Consider the following 16,087-nt stretch of genomic DNA (forward strand, 5'->3'; position numbering starts at 1 on the left):
TGCCCAAATCAGAGCGTGTGCCAACACGGCCATGGCCTCTGGGACCACTGCAAATCTTGCCCTCGTTCCTGTTGCTTTTTTTTTTTTTTAATTTTTTCTTAATGTTTTTATTTATTTTTGAGACAGAGACAGAGCATGTGCTGAGCTGTCGGCACGGAGCCCGACGCGGGGCTCGAACTCACGGACCGTGAGATCATGTCACAGTCACTCACGTGACTGTGAGATCACGGACTGTGAGCTGAAGTCGACGCTTAACCGACTGAGCCACCCAGGCGCCCCGCCCTTGTTCCCGTTTAGCACTTTTTTCCCAGCAAAATCCTGCTGTGTGCCAACCACCAATCTCAGCATGAAAGAAGCCCAGGGCCGTTGAATTAACAAGCCTGTGAAGCCAGACCTGAGGGCGGACCGCCGTCCCCACGCACCAGCTGGTGGCCGCAAGCGTGACTTCCAACCAGCCACGCTCATGTTCAGATGGGCAGATCTTTGCCCCACAAACAAAACCCTCTCCTCACCCCAAACCAGAAGGCGCCCTCCTCTGTCAAAATTCCAATGGCCTTTTTTGTAGAAATCCGGGGGGAAACATCCTAAAATCATTTGGAAGTTCAAAAGAGCCAGAGAGCCACAGTGATCTTGAGAAATTAAGAAAAATATAGCTGGAGGTTTCACATTTCCTGATTTCAAAACATATTACAAAGCTACGGTAATCACAACAGTATGGTAATAGAACAAAGACAGGCATGAAGGCCGATAGAATAAAACAGAGATGCCAGAAGTAACTCTCACCTCACTTATATGGCCAAATGATCCTTCATAAGGGTGTTTAGGTGACACAGTAAGAAAGAATAGTCTCTTCAACAAATGGTGCTGCGAAAAGTGCATCTCCACATGCAAAAGAACAAAATTAGACACTTCCCTTATAATACTCACAAAAATGAACTCAAAATGGGGTCAGAGATCGAAATGTAAGACCTGAAACTATAAAACTCCTAGAAGAAAATAGAAAAGTCTGCATGATGGTGGATTTGGCAGTGATTTCTCGGATATGACACCAACAGCACAGGCTACAAAAGCAAGAACAGACAAATGGGATTGTAGCAAGTGTATAAAACTTCTGTGTGGCAGAGGAAACTACCAACAGAGTGAAAGGGGCAACCTGCAGAATGGGAGAAAATATTCGCAAACCATATATCTGATGAGGGTTCAAATCCAGAATATATAAGGAACTCCCACAACTCAACAACAACAAAATAATCTGAAAAAATGGGAAGAGGGCCAGGGGCGCCTCGGTGGCTCTGCGGGTTGAGCGTCTTGACTCTTGATTTCGGCTAAGGCCACAATCCCAGGGTCGTGGGATCCAGCCCCGCGTCAGGCTCTGCACTGAGCATGGAACCTGCTTAAGAATCCGTCTCTCCCTCTGCCCCTCCCCCACTCACGTGCGCACGTGTGTGCGCGCGCTCTCTCAAAAAAATAAATAAAAATAAATAAATAAAATAAAAATAAATAAAAATGGGAAAAGGGCTTGAACAGACATTTCTCCAAAGAAGATACACAAATGGCCGTTAAGCATATGAAAAGATACTCAACATCATTAATCATCAGAGAAATGCAAAAAAATCAAAACCACGATGAGCTATCACCTCACACCCATTAGAATGACTATTCTATGGCTATGAAAAAAAAATAGTAAACAATAATTATCGATGAGGAGGCAGAAAAATTGGAACCTTGGTGCCCTGTTGGTGGGAATGTAAAACAATGCAGCCACTAGAGAAAACTACATGGAGATTCCTCAAAAAATCAAAAATGGAATTCCTGTATAAACCAGCAATCTCACTTCTGGGCATATAGCCAAAATAAATGAAACAGGATTGCAAAGAAATACATCAACACCCCAATTCACTGCAGCACGAGTCACAATAGCCAAGCGGTGGAAACAACATGAATGCCCATCGACGGGTGAATGGATACGGATAAAGACGACGTACGCATACAATGAAATCTCACGCAGCCTTTAAAAAGAAGGGAATCCTATCATATCCCTACAACGTGGATGAACCCTGAGGACGCTGGGATAAATGAAATGAGCCAGTTCCAAAAAGACACATACCGCGAGACTCCACTTCCGGGACACAGCCAACGATTAGAAACAAGTAACAGGGGCTCCTGGGCGGCTCATTCGGTCAAGCATCTGACTCTTGTTTCGGCCCAGGGCACGATCTCACAGTTCGTGGGATTGAGCCCCACATCCGGCTCTGTGCTAAGCATGGAACCTGCTTGGCATTCTCTCTCTCCCTCTACCCCTCTCCCCAGCTTACACTCTGTCCCTCTCTAAACTTAAAAAAAAAAAAAAAATCTGATGTAACACGGAGACCTGGTGCAAAAATTATCTCTGCCCTAAGTCCCAGTTGAGCTATGAAATGAACTCCACCTAAGGCCCAAGCTTTGGCACCTGCTTGACCTTTCTAGCGTGACCTTCCTCTTGCCCCTAGGCACTCCATGGGCCCAGAGATTCTCTGCACAGCTGTCCGCTGTACAAGGCAGGAGCTCCCCCTTCCCCACATTGCTAATGAAGCCAACGTTAAGGACGGTCTGGTATTGTCAATGCTGTCGTACAGAACAACACAACTCACGATAGCAGAGGGAAGTCTGACTGATTAGTGATGCGGCCTTGGCAGAGGACCAATGTCCGACTGAACTGCTCAGCGAGACGGCATCGAGGGCCAAGGGGAACAAAGAGACAGCCCCTTATGCAGTCTGCCACCTAAGCACATGGGTGCAGGGGGCACAAAGAAAACCAGAGCTCAGGCCCACGGTCGTGCCTGCCAGGGGTCAGGCCCAGAGGGAGAAGCTGGAGTCCAAATCTTATGGCCCAGCTGGGAGGAACAGCAAGACACAGAGCGTGGGCCCTAGGCCAGCCTGCCAAAAGTTGGAGGACTCGAGAAAGATAAAACCATAAACAAGAGAGGAGATTCCAAGATCCACTGTGCCTCTGCATTTCCAAGGAAAGTCAACAAAAAGTATCACCTGTGACAAGACCACCCTGTGACTCCAATCCTGAGAGCCTGAAGACATTCTCGGCAGCTAAAATAGAGCCACCTGTCGATCCAGCTTTCTCTTGGAAATGTATCAGCTGCCAAGGACATGTTCTAACGATGATCGGAAGGCCAGTCATCAAGAGGACATCTTTCTCTCTTACAAGAAGGTGACAGCGAGTGGTGAGAATGGCAACATTTCAAAGGCACAGCCCAACCACCTTGGCTTGAAACGGTGAACACACGTTAGACACGGATTGATACAACCGAGAAGGGCAGTCCCCAGCGCCCAGTGCTTTGGTTCCACGATGTCCCCAAGTCCTAGTTGAGTCCTGGCTGGTGCTCAGGACAGTCCCCACAGGCACCGCTTGGCTGGTCGGTCTGTTTTCTCTACTGAGGATGACCCTCTAACACAGCCTCAGCATCACCGCCTCCGCGCTCTAGAGATCCCTCAAGCCCATGCTCCACCCTGGGAATCTTCCAGATCTTTCCATCCAGCCATACTTTCCCTCCCCCACACTCTGCTAGGTCTATTCCTGAGTTTTGGGGGCAGGGGGAGGAAGTAAACGCAATGTCTGTCATTTGTGTATGTGTGTTCTCAATAAATTGAGAATACACGCTTTAGAACAATGTAAAAGTACATTGCACACATGCTATTTGTGAGTCTCCTGATTACAGCAAACACTGGATTTTCTTATCAGCAGTAAGCATCCTACTAGAAAACTGTTTTGTGGGAAAACTGTCCACACTATTTAAATTTTACTGGATTCTTTCCAAAAATATAAAGTCCTTTCAAAAAAAAGAAAACCTGTGATATTACAATTGGTCGAGAACTTTTTTTTAAATATGGGATCCACGGGTCTGTCAACCTCCCACAAATGTGTACAAAACCCTATCTGTGTACATGTAGGATCCACATTCGCGTGTGACTCTAAAAGCATCCATCCTACCTCCCCCCTAAAGTGTAACCAGTACCGTTTCCACAAAAAATTTTGATGCAAATCTTCTGGGGAGTCCAGCTCAATGGTTTGAAAGATTTGATCCATGCACAAGACGTAACATTCTAAGGAGTACTTCTGTTCAAGAATTAGAGCGAGAGAATATCACAGGGCCTCGTTGGAAAGCACTAGACTGTGTAATGCATGCCGAGAAAACCAGGACGTGAGACAAAGATCTGCCCACCCACTGCTGGGTGCTGGACGGGCGAGCCACAGGCCCCTGCAGGCAACCTGGACCCATGGGATGTGTTGTGCGGTCAGCAGTTTGCTAATGGCGTTTTAACCATCTCTGTATCTCACAGGGCCTCACATCTGACTTCTTGGAATCCACCAGTCCTCTCATAGGGTAAACATTGAGTGGGCCCTCTACTGAGAAATTCTAAAATATAATTTTCTCATCTTTGATAAAGCTCATAACATCTAAATGGAAATGGGATGAAATCTGTAATATCTTCCGGAGGCATAACTTACTTCACCCGTTCTCTAAGGAAAAGGAATTTTAAGTTGGTTGAAAGTGACATGTAAAAATGTTTATTTCCAAGATATTAATCTTTAAGGGTAAGAAGCCCCCTAAACAAAGTGCTACCCAATTGAGACACAAAGTACAGCGTATAGGAATTCTCTTTTCCAAAATGTGCCCTGTTACGGAAGAGAAGGGAAGGGAAGGGAAGGGAAGGGAAGGGAAGGGAAGGGTGGGGAGAGGAGGGCAGCGAGGGCAGAAGGGAAAAGCTCTTCCCACTCTGGAGACGATGCTTGGGCCACGATAAGGAGTCATCCAAGCTCCGCTCGTGACCGATGAGCTCACGTGGCTTGGCTGAGCTGAATTCCCAGGTGGGAAAACTTTTTCTTGCCATCACGCTTGGGAGCCAGTCTCGTGGCTCAAGTGTTCCTGGCCCAGCTGCTGAGTATTTGTTAATATTTTCGTTTGCAATTAAATCTATTCTATTTATCATGCCATGGAGTCCCAATTTTTAAAACTGAAGTTTTTGAAAGACATCAAACGTCGTCTCCTCCGGTGATCACCAAGCTTGCTCATTTCAATGAGGGGGAAGGAGGCAGCCACGCCCTCATTACCCACCCCTCTCTGCGCCAGCCTCTCCCCACCCCCCAGGAAATGGAGACAAGAGAGCACAAGTAAGGTTTACTGTGCGTCTGTCTGTCTCACGGTAGGATTTCATGCCCTCCTCCCAATGGCCCAGTGGCTGCTTCCCCCCTACCCTGACCCCATTTTATAGCTGGGAAACTAAAACCAGGCGAGGCAAAGCGATGTGCCCAAGGCCACATGGATACAACAAGATAGACCCAGAATCCCAACCAAAGTCCACATTTGCAAAGCCCATGGAAAGGACCCCAGGAAACCCGGAGAGACTGAGCCAGGCCTGGCCCAGATCTCAAGGAAACTCCCCATCCCTTTGGGGTCAAAAATAGACTTCTCTGGTAACAGATTCTGTGTCGACAGAATCCATTTGACTGTTGCCATTCTTTTAAATATGAAAAAAAGTCCCAACCGGCTGCTTGAGCCCCTTGGGTTGGGTGGAGTGAGGTGCTCCTTCGGGTCAGAGAGTCTGTGTCCAAAGGGCAACAGATTCAATAATAGAATTTCATTAAGTTCTCACTCTCATCTTTCTATTGAGCATTAGTAATTCCTTTTTTCACTCCGCCTCATTCTGAAAAAGATTCAAGGTGCCTTTTTCCTTTGTGTAGCTGCCCATTTGAAACTTAAAAAGATAGCTCTTATTACAAAGATTGCCTTCCCCGGACCTCCGACTTGCAATCGTATTCCGTCATACTCCAAAGACTCTCCCGAGCTATTTAGCAACCCCGTGAAATTCGTTTTCATTAAGTCTACTCAAAAGCTGTTTCATTTTCCATGTCTGGAAAGCTTTTTTAAGAAAGAGACACACACATGCACACAAGGAAATCATTTTGAAACAAAGGCTTAAATACTTCCAGAGTTCCAGAGGCTCCATTTTGAGGGCATTTATTCCATCCTCTCCGACTACCGCTTTTTAAAATCAGGCTGGTGCTCCTACGAGTCCTAGGACTTCTGTTAACTCCTGGTGTCCCGTTTCACAGGGGAGCTACAGCAGTGTAGGACGCGGGGGCGGGAGTGCATCCTATCTGCCGTGACTCACACTTCAGGAAACCCCAGGGACCTTGAGCTGGCTGCCACCCTGGTTCTCTCTCTTTCCCTTACTCCCCTTCCCTTCTTGCCTGAATCCTGGGAAAGGAGTCCCCATCCTTGTCCCCAGGGAGAAAACTGAAAGGATTCATTAGGTTCCCAGAGAAGGAAGAGGATAGAATTTACTATATGCCTGCCATTTAAAAGAGCTTTGGGGGATCCTCAAGCGATTTGGAGAACACTAAGAAGGCCCCTCTAACTCAGGAGGTGGTTTTTTTTCACTGTTTATTTTACAACCTCTTGAACCTCTTCTTTCCATTCTATGAAAATGCACCAGAGAAGAGAATTATCAGCCACGCATCCACGTCTGCAAACAATTATCTGGTTGACCCAGGCTCTGAACATGTTTCCTGTGATAGCAAAATTTTAACTCTTCTGATTATGTATTTTGGCCTGGCCTCACTGCCACCCACAGTGTCCTTGCCAGACGCTGAAGAGCCAACTCAAGATCTTTGATGTTTGGCCCCTCCTGGCAAAATCAAGTAAAACGATACCCGTTCCGCAGCTCCTGTGTTTAAACAGAGCAAGACAGGGGCGCCTGGGTGGCTCAGTCGGCTGGGCGACCAGCTTCGGCTCCAGGTCACGATCTCATGGTTCGCGGGTTCGAGGCCCGCGTCGGGCTCTGTGCTGACAGCTCGGAGCCTGGAGCCTGCTTCAGACTCTGTGTCTCCCTCTCTGTCTGCCCCTCCCCCACTCGTTCTCGGTCTCTCAAAAATAAATTTGAAAAAATATTTAAAGAATTCTAAACAGAGCAAGAGAGGAAGCGGGAGGGGGTTTGGACATCCCCTTGCAAGCAGCCTCCTCCCTCATGGAGGTCACGTGCAAGCATGTGCTGAGTGCCGTCAGGGTTCGCGTCCTTCCCCCCATAAAGGCAGCTTGAAGATCCTTCAGATTAAGTGCCAGATACTTGGAAATGTATCTGAAGACATATTCCTAGGGTCCAAGGCAATAACCGTGAAGCAGAAGGTTCTACATCTGCTGTAGATGGGAGAGCTAGGCACCACCATGCAAACATAGAAGGCAGCCAGACGAGACTTCTCCATTTATACTGCTAATTATAAACGTTGAGTAGAGACTAGGTTGGATTTAACATTAAGGAAGAGAATGCCTTAGAAATTGCTTCAGAAGAAATTGTGCAAACACCCATCTCATTCCAGCCCCGTGAAGCGTGGTGCCGGGTTCCATCTGCCTCTTCCTTTCTTGGCCACGGACTTTTGAGGCTACTGGCCTCTCCAAACCCATGGCGTTCTGTTGCTGGGTTATTCGAAGTGGCTAAAGCACTCTCAGATTGAAAGGAAAAGTTCAACATTGTTTGTTTTCTACTCCGACTCACGATCAAGTCTAGAAGAGAAAGTCACTTAAAATAGACTTTTTAAAACCTTAAGCTGAGACGTCTGATATGACATCCTCAACACCAGATTTAGTGTAAGAGCCTGGAAAACTCCTACTTCCTTTCCTCTCGATCAGTAATGATCAGCTGATCTCTCCAGGCTCACTTATCTTAGGCGTAAAATAAGGCTAACTGCTGATGCTCTGACAGACAAGGTTCGGAGACTATTTCCTCTCCTCTGTTTCCCTGGGCGGGACCAGTGATGGGGATCCTGCTGCCCCCACGAGAAACACAGAGTCCCCCAGGGACACATTGGGCAATCTGTGGGCCTCAGCTGAGCTGGCACTTGCTCTGGTGGCTGGCCCCGGGCTGCTGAATCAACTGATGAAGATTCCAGAAGAGAAAAACCAGTTTCCTGGAATGGCTTCCCTTGAGACCTGAGTCATCTCCAGCTGTTGTTCGATTTTTAATTTTCAAATTAAACTCAGCCGGGGGGCTCTTCCGTCCAGCGGCCAACTCTCGATGCTCTGGGTCCATGAAAACTAAATGTACAGCACACACTGGGGAAATGTTACCGAACCATTTCCTACTGTGCTCTCCCCTGGCCGCTGTTAACCCGCAAATGTTTCCCGGTTATTTCCTGAGTCTTCGAATTCAGGAGGACGGCAGGGATTATGCTATGCTAGACGCAGCCAGACCCCTCCAAAAGATTAATAATTTGCCTTGGGGAAAGGGTTTGGCAGGACTTTACATGTTTGTCTTCCTTTTCTCCTCTCCTTTTTCTTTCCAGATTTTTTTTAAAGTAACAATTACCCCTCTGCCAACTAAACTTGTGATAATATGCTACTCCACGGAAGACGGGTCAATGGGAAGAAGTGCCTTTCTTCACATGATGTTCTAGAATATTCTCCAACAACTTTTACTCCCTGGATATTCCTGGTCCCAGACACCTGCTGACGGGCGTGCATCACCGTGGGCAGGGGCGCCCAGAAATTCTGATTTCGCTCTACTCTTAGCACTGTGACCTCAGACCAGTAATTCACCTCTCTGTGCCCCATTCCTTCATCTGAAATATCAAGGGTGTGGAGAAAGTATCCACCAAGGTGGTAATTTTTTGATATTTATTTATTTGTTAATTTTTTTATGTTTTTATTTTTTTTTATTTTTTTTTATTTTTTTATTTTTTCAACGTTTATTTATTTTTGGGACAGAGAGAGACAGAGCATGAACGGGGGAGGGGCAGAGAGAGAGGGAGACACAGAATCGGAAACAGGCTCCAGGCTCTGAGCCATCAGCCCAGAACCCGACGCGGGGCTCGAACTCACAAACCGCGAGATCGTGACCTGGCTGAAGTCGGACGCTTAACCGACTGCGCCACCCAGGCGCCCCTTTATGTTTTTATTTTATTTTCAAGAGAGAGTGCGAGCGGGGGGGAGGGGGGGGGGCGGCGCGCAGAGAGAGAAGGAGACACAGAATCCGAAGCAGGCTCTAGGCTCCAAGCCATCGGCACAGAGCCCGACGCGGGACTCAAACTCACGGACTGTGAGATCATGACCTGAGCCGAAGTCAGGTGCTTAACCTACTGAGCCACCCAGAGGCCCAATTTTATGATATTTAAAATAGCCCAATGGCAATCACATATTTGCCAACCAGAGGGCAGGGTCTATGTCTCAGTCACCCTTGGGCCCTCCCTCAACCCCAAAGCTCCATGCCATGAGCACAGCAAGGCTTATCCAGCTTGAATGAATAGGAGAACAGATGGACAGAGTACAAGGGTAGGTTCCTCCTCTCGGAGCTGGGATCCTGTCCTTCGGGATCCTAACAGTGGATAGCTCGGCAAATGAGAAGTCTGAGAGTCAGTAATATATGTTTTTTTTTATTAACCAAGATTTAAAATGGGACGTTCATAATTATCGTAGTCTGTGTGCATTTTTTTAAAATATGTTCAAACAAGTCACGCTTTGGGGGGAAGCAGCAAAGGGCGGATAATGAGAAGTCTGAGAGTTACTGGATCAGTTTACTACCTTAACATTATTACTGCCTGTTTTACGTTCAAAAATTCTATGTGGGCACATTAAGGCACGAACATGCAAATTCACTTGGGTTCTGAAACAACTTACTGTTAATTTAAACTTTTCTTAGGAGATGTGGGTAAAATGTTTTCTTTGTAAGTTCTTATATGGTTAGTGCCCTTGTAATGAAATTATTTTAGAGTACAGAATGCCTCGTTTCAACACATAATCTCACTTCAATACCTGAGCACAGAAAAAAAAATAAAATAAAATTCTAACTTTGTATCTACTTCAGATATTACGGGCACATTTAAAAATATACGTGTTTAAACCGTGTAAAGTTACCCATGAACCCTGTTGAGATGTCTATCAACCCTTGCAAACCCAGAAACCCCACCCTGAAGGACTCCCACCCCTTGCGAGATTTTTCTGGGGCTCGGAAAGATACACCGCCCTCTAGAGGAAAGAAAACCACACTGCATTTTCAGGAAAGGCTACACCCGGGTGAACGTGCTAAGCCAGAATTTCGTCTTCCTCCCAGAACAGACCCAGGAGACCAGAAGGTGTTCAAAACTGTGCTTCCAAAGATTAACATCATGAAGAGACCCCCCCCCTTTGTCAATCAGGACACAGTGTGTGCTGAGTGTGAGGTGTCGGGGGCCATTGCCCATGCCGCAGAGAGAGCCAAGAGCATCTTTTCTTTAAAGCATAGAACCTTCCAGAATTTTCACACTGGAAAGACAGAAGCCATGTCTGGAAGTGTGGGGAATGAAGAGAACCGTCCTTGTCTTGCTCAAAGCTGTCTGAATGTACAGGAACTTTTTGATGCTTCCCTACTTTAAAATTTGAATTATGTCAGGTTTTCGTTTCCTCGGCTAGAGCTACTAATAGGATTTTTTTTTTTTTTTTTTAATGTCAGGTCACGCCTCTGGCAGTGGATGTTTACGCAGCCGTGGCACATAAACCCTAAGGGACTGCCTCACCATGTCCCACTCAGATGGGGAAACAGCCTGGGATTCTTCTCCAAAAGATAACAGATCCCCAGGTTGTTCCAAAGAGAACAGTGACAAAACGACAAAACCAATGGTCAGACACAAGTGTAGGCTGAGGCCATCAGCATGCCTTGCGAGACGGTCTCACGGGGCAGAATTTGTGGCTTGTCGGTGACTTTTAAACCCTAAATGTGGAATTTCACATAACAGTGGCGGGTGGTACAGGCTGCTGGGAGGGACCATACTTCATCCGGTTGTCCAAACACGCTGAGCAAGCTCCCAGGGCGGGAACCCTCTCCGACTCTCAAAAGGGACACAAGACTGGTTTCAAGCTGGCATACAGCGGTGGCCTCTGTGGCCTCCTAACCCCAAACTACGGTCGGAGGGGGAGCCTCGTAGGAATCAATCACTGATCATCGATTAGAGATGTTTCCTCCTGCTTTATCACCAGTGACGTGTTAGGTTCTAAGCAACAAAAAAGGACAAAAGGGGCTCCTGAGGACAGAGTCAAATGTATGAATGCTAAACACTTTGTTATAAAGGGAGGTGCAGAAAGAAAAGACCTTTCTGTTCAGAAAGATTTGGTATCAAACAGGTCCTTACAACCCCTCGTTTGGACATTTGCCATACAGGCCATCAGCGGACAGCCACGGCATGGTGGAGAGGGGCACACTTCCTCCCAGGAAATGGAAGACCTTGGGCCACAGGCTAACTGTCTAGAGGTTTCTCCGGCCACCTCCCTGGAAGGTGGGGCGGCCACACCCTCCAATTCCCCCCTAAGAAAAAAGCAGGATGACCACACCTCCCCACCCTGCTGTGTGCCATCCCCTCCCAGGTCTTGCTCTCCACCCAGTGTCTTCTTAATGGCTATCTCCCTGCTGGAGTAGGAAAAGAGAAAACTCAGCCTCACGGCAATACAATCCCTTGCCTCCACATAGACGGTCAAGATCACACGGCCATTCCTCTACGTAGAGTTCCTACAAAAGCCCCTCACCTCCCCACCCCTGTGCCTTCACCCTCAGCACCGAGCCCACATTAAGAACCAAGTAAAATACAGTTCCCACCCCTCTGGGCCCCAGCCCCAGAGGTGACCTGAATGAAGGAGGCCTCCTCAGGCTCTCAGGTCAAACGGCCAACGTCCCTGCCGGCTCCTAGCACCTCCTTCTCCCTCCGCTGGGCCGGGAGAGCCTTAGGGGGCCTAAACCCATTGTCCCATTACTTAGAACAGAACAGGACAGAAGGACACTATCCTCTGGGGAAAACAAATCAAAGAGCCCTTTCCAGTTCAGATGTTAAGTGAGTCTGGGATCCTCCATTGCTCGGACATCTGCTTTCCTGAAATGGTGATGCTTTTACCCACCATCTCAACCACGTCCTGGCTCTGTGGCCTCTGCAAGCAATAATTTGGCACCTCAGGGCCCCCGCCCCTGATTCTGCATCTTTAAAACCCGCGGGCCACACCTCAGTGGCTTCCAACCAAGAATCTCTGCCATTACCTTTCGCCCAGCAAAGAACTCAGAAGTTCTGGTACACTGTCCAACAGCTAACTGCTTTCCAATAGAATGCTGGTTAGGAACAAAGAATGTTTGGTTTTTGAAGCCATTTCTGTTCAGGCTTCGCAACTGTTAAGAATGGATGTCCTGGGAGGTTGGGGGATCCCAGGCAGGGGAAAAAGCTGCCCACATGAGCTCCGAGCACCTTTGCGGCTCTCGGATCCTACAGCTCTCGTGTGGGGATAGCTGTGTGCAGGGCAAGGAGGGGCGGGCACGGGTCAGCACCCCTGTGCTCCCTCTGGGTGCAGGACACAGCCCTACACTCAGGCCAGTCTGGGTGTCCGGACCAGCCTCTAAGTTTGCTCCTGGGGCTAGGCTGTGAGCTGCTGATTTTTGTTCTACGCTCCCCCCACCCCAGACCCAGTATTCCCTTGGGCCTGCCCAGGGACCCCACCCATGCTTCAACCCCGGCCCACTTTCTAACACACCAGGCTCTTGAAACAGGTCCCCAAAGCTGGCTGGCAGCTCTCAGGAAACACTTTCCATCGTGGGCGAGCGAGGACCCACGTCCCGCCCTCCCGGCCAGGGAACAGGCCTCTGGGCGTCCCAGTCAGGCACCCGCAGCACATGTGGGCACCACGGGCCGGGCCCACGGCCCCCGGAGACCTGCCTTATCCAGTGGGCACGCAGCCCAGACACCAAATGCTTTCTCCTCCTCCGACCTCGACCTCGGCAGCTCCTTTCTGCAGCCCCCAAGGGTAAAGACTGCAATAGTGACCTCACGTTCCTCAAAAGAGGTCAGCCCAGCGGCACCCAGCTGGGGAACTCTTGACTCGCCCCGAGCCTGGGCACCAACATCACCCCCGAAGGCCACAGATGTGCTCCACCAGCCCCCGCCCACGCCCGGCCCTGGGCGGAAAGCACCCCCACACACGCACCCCCAGCTGGGAGAATTCGGAGAGAATCTCCCCAGAGAGCTGCTCAACAGGTAGCTCTTGAATCCTCTAGCCAAGACACGTCTGCTCACAGAGCACTGGGTGCTGTATGGAAACCAATCTGACGATAAATGTCATGCTAAAGATAAATAATTAATTAAATAAATAAAGAAGGAAAAAAACAGAGCAGGTCTCCACCGAGTGCCGTCAAAAACAGACGGCAGTGAGCCCGGCACCACCACAGCTGGGGGGGGGGGGGGGGGTTGGCGAGGGACAGGCAGAGAAAGCCCGCGGCGCCACCCGACGGCAGCCCAGAGCTCGCGGGCAAGCTGCGGCCCTACCCAAGCTGGAGAAACCCAGGGGCCACCAAGCCAGAAAGGCAACTCAGCAGAATCTTCCAGAGACGGAGAAGGCGTCCAGAAAACGGACTCAAGCGAACAGGAGAGCCTCCTGGAGACGATCCCCGGGTTTAAAGCATTTCCTTCTTGCCCGCAGACTCGGGAAAGCAGAGGGGCAATCGCACTCACCCTGAGCGAACCTGAAGACGTGTGTGTCCCTGGGCTCCCGCGTTCACTTATGGTCGAATCTGATGCATGTTTCTCCCGCTCACTGTGTCTGCTCTCCTTTCTGCCGGAGAGGGGCTCCGGGCGGAGGAGGAAAAAGCCCTCCGGGTCCTCGCTGGAGGCTGGAGTGCAGGAGAACTCAGCGGCCCTCAGTGGAAGACTGAGCTCCAAACTGGACCCGATCCAGGGATACAGTCAGGGCTCTCTCCAGCTCCTCCTCCTCCCCCTCCTCCTCCCCTCCCCTCCTCCCGACCCCTCCTCTCCCCCTCCCCACCGCGGGGCCTGACCCAACTGTAAATGAAAACCAGACTCTCTGAGCTCTGTTGCTTCTGGCCCCTGCTGCAGGCTGATGTTGCCCTCCCAACGCGGTCTTCACCCTACAAGCCTCTAGCTGGACTCCCGCAAACGCCGACTCGAAAAGAAATCCACCTCTCCCACTCGTCACCTTTAGGGCTGGGCCTCTGGTGGCAAAGAGAATGAGTTTTGGAATTTTTTTTTTCTTTCCGTGGGTATCCATGGTTTTCCTGCAGTGTTTTCCAACACCATCTGGAAGGCAAACAGGAAATGCAATCTCCCCCCTCCACCCTCACCACGCCCTCCCGTTTCTCCTTGAAGTTTCTGAATCGGGACTTCTCCTAATAACTTCCCTTTCAAATAGAAAACCCAGCAATCAACATCTCCCACCCCCCCACCCCCCCCCCCCCCCGGGCCTTCTGCTGAGCAAAGCTCTGTTCGCCAGTGAAAAGGCAAGAAAATGGGACGACTTCTCTTTTAAAAGTTCTCCACATAATGGTTCTGACTCTGCGGCCGATGGTGCCACTCTAGGACACATCCGAGGGGACACAGGGCGCTTTCCTTGCTCAGAGCTGCAAGAAAATTCTTGAGAAACAACTTGCCAGGCTTTGCACATTTCACTACACTTTGATACACATTATCTGGGTTACCCCACCATCACCACCCTCCACCCAGCCGCCCCTTGCACATTTCACTACACTTTAATACACATTGCCTCCGTTATCTCAAACATCACCACCACGCCCCACCTTTAAATAGATATTTGTTATTTTTTCTTGTTGTCAGGCGAGATTATGGCCTCCTTTTATCGGTGAGAAAACCCTGGGGGCCAGAGCAGGGCTCAGCCCAAACCCTGGCCTCCAACACCCCCAAGCCTCCCCTGCTCTGCATCATGGGGCTCTTTGTGAGATTAACGGGAAAGATGAAGAAACGTCTAACAGATACTTATGACTTTGAGATCTTCGTCCAGCCAAGTGTAGAGAGTAAAGATATCATTAACTCCTCTCCACAGATTGTCCCCTTTAAATGTAGGGAAGAGGGGGAGACAGTTGGAGGAAACCAAGCCTGTCCCCTCTTAGAGTAGGCAGCTTAGACAGGAGCTGGGAGGCCTGGGCTGTGATACCCGGGGCGACACTTTACAAGCCTGAGGGTACAACATCTTGCCTTTGTGGCTTTCAACATCATGGCCTTGAGGCTTGTAACACCCCAGGGGGCTGGCAGACCAGGAGCCACAGGTGCAAAACCTGTGCTCACCTCTTGAACTTCTGCCCCAGGGTGACCCCCGAGGTTCATTATAATGCATTTGTATTTCAGTCTGCCCCCTCCGTGGGGGAAGGCTGTGGGGAGGGAGGCAGTGCAAACCTTGTAGGGTCCAAAACTCTCCCTCATGATTGGCAGGAGCCCCCAGTAGACATCACTCCATCCTGTGGCCCAAGACCCCCACCTTCCTAAAAAGAAAAGACCCCTGTAGCCTCAGGGCAGTGGCCACTTCTGGACCTGCCCTCTCTCCCACCTTGAGAGTGTACTGTCCTTTATAAGCAGCTGTGCAATTGCTACTTTCCTTCTGGCTGCCTGTATTCGAGCCCAGATCCTCATGGAAATCTTCCGCGGGGCATCCAAGAACAGAGACCTCCATGCACACAGCCAGCCTCTCTCCTCCACAGCTTAAGGTTCAGCTGGCAAAATGTCAGCCTAGGGGACAGGGATGGGGGCCTGGGTTGTGGCAATTCCCTGCCCGGCGCCTGTAGATGAAGAAGAAATGAGCAGAGGCTCAGCGTGGCCACCGCATTACCCGTGGGACGCCGGTGCTCCCACCTGCGACCCCACCGCACAGGGCAGCCGCGGACCGGGCCCCATGCTGCGGGGACATTGGCTGCACCTCATTGGTTGGTGTCTGCAAGTTCAGCACTGGGGGGGATCCCTGGGTCCAAGGCCATCACCTGCTGCAAATAAGGCGACCTCAGATTAAGACTTCCTGTCCCAAGCAGTGTGGCCCCGCAGAGGTTAACCGGACAAGCCTGTCCTAGATGTTCCCTTTCAGCACTCTCTCTTTGCAATTAAGAATGCAACTACTTCCGGAGCTCCTGGGGGGGACTCAGTAGGGTAAGCGTCCCACAGCAGCTCATCTCATGATCTCGCGGTTCGTGAGTTCGAGCCCCGCGTGGGGCTCTGTGCCGACAGCTCGGAGCCCAGAGCCTGCTTCGGATTCTGTGTCTCCCTCTCTCTCCGCCCCTCCCCTGCTCGTGGTCTGTCTCT

General features: G+C 49.9%; 1 protein-coding gene across 8 annotated transcripts in view; it reads right to left on the bottom strand.

The window, feature by feature from the left end:
* Positions 1-13,933, bottom strand: part of COL6A3 (collagen type VI alpha 3 chain) — an 81,227-nt gene extending 67,294 nt beyond the window's left edge. For all 8 annotated transcript variants that reach the window (XM_045481853.1, XM_045481851.1, XM_045481852.1 and 5 more), the window contains exon 1: positions 13,502-13,933. The gene's annotated coding sequence lies outside the window, so the exon portion shown is untranslated. The remainder of the gene's footprint in view (positions 1-13,501) is intronic.
* Between the last annotated feature and the right edge of the window lie 2,154 nt (positions 13,934-16,087).

Source organism: Leopardus geoffroyi, chromosome C1 (assembly GCF_018350155.1).
Source record: "Leopardus geoffroyi isolate Oge1 chromosome C1, O.geoffroyi_Oge1_pat1.0, whole genome shotgun sequence".
Classification (NCBI taxonomy): Eukaryota; Metazoa; Chordata; class Mammalia; order Carnivora; family Felidae; genus Leopardus; species Leopardus geoffroyi.